Source organism: Merops nubicus, unplaced genomic scaffold (assembly GCF_000691845.1).
Source record: "Merops nubicus isolate BGI_N331 unplaced genomic scaffold, ASM69184v1 scaffold4403, whole genome shotgun sequence".
NCBI classification, from domain to species: Eukaryota; Metazoa; Chordata; class Aves; order Coraciiformes; family Meropidae; genus Merops; species Merops nubicus.
In genome coordinates this window covers 65699-71153 of record NW_008600810.1, presented here as the reverse complement: position 1 = coordinate 71153, position 5455 = coordinate 65699, and positions in this window count along the sequence as shown.

Here is a 5455-nt window from a genome sequence, read left to right as displayed (position 1 = left end):
AAGAGATGGTGATCATGTTTATTGCCGCCTTCAGTTACAAATTGAAGGTGTAGTCTGACGTGAATGCCAGCAGCTCTCTAGGATTTCCTGCCTGCAGTGGGGTCTTAGGCTGCTGAATGCATTTACCTAAACTACCTGCTGTGGTCTCACGGTGGCGGTGGATGGGGGAGGCTCACTGCTGCTGTGCTCAGAGCTCAGCCGAGGCAGGCGAGGGCGAGCTGGTGCAGTTGAGCCGCTCTTCAAGCCAGCTCTGGACATGTTGAGTTTGCAAAGCCTTGAAATCTGACCAGTCAGGCTGGTTCAAAGTGGGTATTTCCATAATGTTTGCTTTTGTATTGGCTAACAAATGTGCAGTGTTTGTATGGTTGGTATTTTCATATCCAAGTGTTTTTTATTTTGACTGTGACTTGTGTATTTGGATACTATAGGATGTGTGAGTGCTAAATGTTGAGTGTGTATCTGAGTGAGTGGAACAAAAGGTTATACCTTTTGACAGGTGTTACAGGTTCACGTTGTAAAAAATAAGTTAACTTATTGAGCACTTTTAGTGGTACCCTTTTTAACAGATCTAATGCCTTTCCTGGGTATTGTATGTAATGTGACTTATTTAAAGCCTTTGTTTTTTTTGCTGCTTTCTTGTTAGTTTATGAATACTTTAAGGTGATGTACTTTTGGAGTTGATCTGCACAATTAGCCAGTCAGAGCACAAGAACCAGACGTGTTGAACGTGAATTCAGATGGATTTCAAACCTGGATGAGGAAAACACATACCACCTGAGTGCAGCGTAAAATGTTGTGGAACAAGAGTATGTAACTACAGAACTGTAGTGCCATTAGAAACTGTGAATTTCCAAATAAATCTGAACACTTTGTCTTTAATTTACTGGTGTTTTTCCTTTGAAAATTAAACTTGTGGCTTAAATTCTTTCAGAAAGGCTACTCTTTAAATTTCAGACAAGGACTAGGACTGGGGTCCTTTGGGCCATAATAAGTAGTTCACAAACTTACTTGTCAGCCTAGATATGTTTGTTTGAAAAAAAGGGGATGTGAGGGGAGGGAGGCTGGAGTCTGGGTAGTGCTTTGTATGGAAGTTCAGGGATTGTGGCTATGCTACAACTGCTATAGAAGTTTCCAACAGGTGTCAGTTCATGTCTTGATCTGAGAGATCCGTAGAAGTGGTAACTTCCTGTGAGTGCAACTCCATGAAATTACTGCTCAGTACTCTGAGCTCGGGATTGTGAAGGATATAAAAGGCCAATAAAGGAAACATTTAGTCACTTATCATTTCAAAGCAGAGTTTTCAGCTTGGTTTGCCCCTTACTGATCTTTTCCTTGTAACTTGTTTCTAGCAAGCATAGCAGCACTGCATGCAGCCAAATGCTGAATTCACCAGCTGTGCAGCATCTACTTCTCTTGTGAAATGAGACTTCCCCAGCACCAGTTCTGTGCTTGAGTGTCTCGAGACTCTGCTTCATCACAGCGCTATGATTTAAGAAGCAATTGAATGTGAATTTTGCTGATGGGGGTGTGTGGTTTGGACGTGTGGGTTTTTTTGGTGTGGGGTTTTTCTTTTATTTATTTACCGGCCTTCCTCTTGCTACATTGCTTGTAGGAAGCATGCTGTCCTTTACTGCCCTGGCAGCCACTGAGCTGCTGTTCTCATCAGTAAGGATGAGCTGAACCTGGATGTGACTGAGGTCTTAAAATAGCTCATCTTCACTGTCTGGCTGTAAACCAAAACCAGACAGACCTAGAATATACTCAGAGGTGTGCAGTGAGGCCGAATGAGTTGTGATGCCATATGCGGACAACAAATGTCTGGGGTTTATTTTTGCTTTGTTGTAGCTGGCCTGTAAGCATTGGATGAAAACAAATTTGGTTGTGAAACAAGTTAAACAAAGATGGTAGTGGTCACATACTTATCAACCATATGTAGCTCTGGAGCAAGGAGAGTTGCCTTTCCTGGGAGCAGTGGTTCCAGGGATTTCTAGAGACTTTCCTCCTCATCCTTTTCTGTTTTTGCTGTAATGGACAACCTCTTACTTTGTCTTGTGTACATTCACTTCTTAAACTGGGTTACCCCACAGCACTGGGCACCTGTCCTTCAAGATCACTTGGAAATTACAGTTGGGGAATTAGAAGCACTCTTCAGTGCTTTCTCCTGCAAGAGGAGTGTACCATGTTTAAAGCATTTGTGTGTGCATCCATATTCTCTCTTGGGAAGGTGATACTAGGCCTCGGACTGAAATATCTTTTTGCTGCTGCTCCTCTGCTGATATGATCTGGTTTATACCACAGATGTTGATTAAATCTGAGTAGACTGTGCATGTTTAAGTTCCAAGCACATGCTCAAATTTCCAAGTTAAAATTTCAGTTGTGAAACAATGTCTTCTAAACCAGTCCTTTAATACTCTGCTTTCTCTGTGTATTTTAAAAATTGGGCATGACTTAGGTTGAAGGATTTGCTGTGTTCTGTGGGAAATGCCAGCGATAAAGCTTGTCGTGTAAGGAACACAAGAAATGGGAACACATGCCATGGGAATAACACATTCTAAATGGACAGAGTAGAGCTCTGTGTTGGGAGTATGGCTTGAGGCCACATGGCTTCTAGATCACACTGGAGGTATGGCAGATGCTGTAAGTGGTAGATAACACAGGGCCAGAAACTGTCTCCTCACTCAAGCTCCTATATTTCAAGACTTAAGAACACCTCAAGTTCCTGCTTCTGAAAGTGGACCCCCAAATCAATCCAAAGAATAAATGATGCCATGGGCAGTATAGATTAACTTTTCTGAAAGCTACTTTTTGCCTCTAGGCTCTGAGTCAATGGGAACTTGTGTGAATTCAGCTGGTGGTGTGGGGAGCAGAAGTATTGTGTGCAGTGCAGGCTTTTCCAGGATTTTAAGTATCAGGCTAACAAACTTGAGTCACATGGTGAAAAGTGTCAGCCTAGGGTTTCTTTTTTGTGCTGGGTCTGCAGGGATGGCTGTTAGAAGCAAGGGTTCCTGTGAATTGAGCACGTGTCATAGAGTCACTGCTGGTGCACGTCAGCCGAGTAGTGACTTTCCTGTTCTCCTCGGGATGGTACCAAACAGCTTCAGCTATGTCTAGGTCAGAGCATTCCAGTCAAAGCACTGGCTGTGCTTCAGCTGCTGAGAAAGCTGGCGTCTGAGGGAGCCATGGGGCACATGGTCCCCTTGCAGTCTCAAGGCTGTTTGTTCTGGCAGTAGGCTGCAGATTGAACCGCAGCTTCCGTCTGCTGCTGCCTTGCTGCTTTTAGTTACTTGTAATCACTCTTCTTTAAAAAGGGGCTCTTAATGTCGAGTTCTTATTGCTTAGTGTTACCCTTTCATGTGGTCTCTTGAGTCATTTTTTACTTCCAGTTTTATTAATGTCACACTGACTCTAGCTTTCAAAACTTGGTCCTTTGGTGAAATCAAGTTCCTCTTAAAGTGGTCATAATCTTTGTATAGAGAGAATACTTTCTAATGAAGATAGCTTATAAATCTTGACAAATTCCTGTTGTGGATACTTAGAGGGCCTCGTACATCTTGTGATGTTGCATAATGAGGTTTGGACAGCTGTAGGTGTAAAATACCAAGAAGCCAGCACGTGTGTGTGGTAGTGAGGACTGCATCCTTGAAGTCCATGGACAGGTCCTGAGCCCACAGGCAAAAAACATTTAAGCAACATGAAGTTTTCTATGGGAGGAGGGACATTCACAAACATAGGCACTGCATATATGAGTTACTAGCCATGTTTGCCAAAATAAGGTATTTAGGTTATACACAATAAGCATCAGAGTGGAAATCCTGTATTTTAAAAATATGCAAACTCTTAACAGCTGGGTGGTATTGGTAAGTAGAGAACTCAGTATAAAGTGTCTTTGTATGGCTTTTGCTTTTGTCGAGGTACAGTGTGAGATGAAATAAAATGGAACAGCTTAGCATGCTTCATTTAATGAGGGACAAACATGTTCCACTTCATTTGGAACAATTAAAGTGTTGAGCCCTGACCACAAAGTGCTGTGGGTAGGCCATCAAGCAGCGCGTGTCTCATCTCCTGGAAACCCTGAGTGTCAAACAGCATCAAGTACTGCTGAACACATCGCTGGGGTTTGTAACAGCTCGAGAAGAATTTGAGTTTCCAGAGCTTATTTAGACAAAATGTCTTAGCTTAGGAAAGGATAGTGAAACTCATGAGCCTTTCTTACATATTCCTTCTCTAATTTAAGAATAGTAATTTTAGAAGAAGCTCCCAAGGAGTTCTCTGCTGCCTTACTGCTGTCTCTCATAGTGGACATGTTGCCTGGGAGCTGCAACTGGCCTTCCCTGTACTGCTTTTCATTAGAGCCACTGGTTCAGTCACAAATTAGCGGTATGACTTCTGATAGGGAATAGAGATGAAGTTAACTGCACTTGGTGGACCTAGAAATGGAAAAGAAATGTTTGCTATCTATCTTGAGGCTTGTTTTTCCCTTGGTTACATGTGGTAGGTAGAGCCTACATACAGTTTCTGGGCCCTCTGTGAACTCACAGCAAACAAGAATCCTGGTCTGTAGGTGTTATTTTTTTATTGTTTTCTTTTTTCCAGACAAATAACTCAAAGCAGCTAACTAATATCTGCTATTAATCAGAATTTGACACAGTTACTGTTGAAATGTTAAGGTTGTGCACATGGCTCATGAAACCACCTGTAGCTCAAAGTTAAATCCCAGTAAAGTCAGCTGAAGGTTCCTGGGGGTTTTGGGAATTCAGCTGACATGGGCCACTGGTGTTAGGGTGCTCATGTAATGAGATGTCCACATCTGGTGTTGACCTCTCCACAGGCAAAAGTGATACCAGAAGGCCTGAATTTACTCAGTGACACAGAGCTGACATGGGATCCTGGTGCAACCCAGTAAGGATCTCAAGGTAAATCCTGGGTGGTTTTGCTCTTAGGGTCTTTGGCTGGTTTGGGGGTTTTGTTTGGTTTTTTGCGGGCTGAGAATGCCTGCTCCCAAGAAGGTATAAAATTGTCAAATATTGACTAGGCCATTGGCCAGCAGAACCAGCAAGACACTTTCTGGGGCCAAGGCTGGGACCTCAACTTTTGAGCTGGCAGCCTGGGGCAGGGCATGGGTGCTGCTGAAGGGCTTCTGAGTGCAGTTCTTAACTGTCACAGAGGAGGATGAGAAATTGGTATCTACACATTCGCTGTGGTCTTCCTTGCAACCTCGAAGCAGCCACACTGCTGTGTTCCATTTTTCTCCCATGACTACGTTCTTATAATTATGGAATTATCTACTTCTGTTTCTTGTGTTTTCAAACAATAGACCCCGATTGTTCATAACCACTATACTTCATTTCTTTGCTCTTATTACAGACACAAAAGATATAAAATCTCACTCTGATGCTTTCAATTCTCTTTTTCTCAGTTGTTTTGGCTCCTTCACTGCTTGGATTGTCTCCTGCCT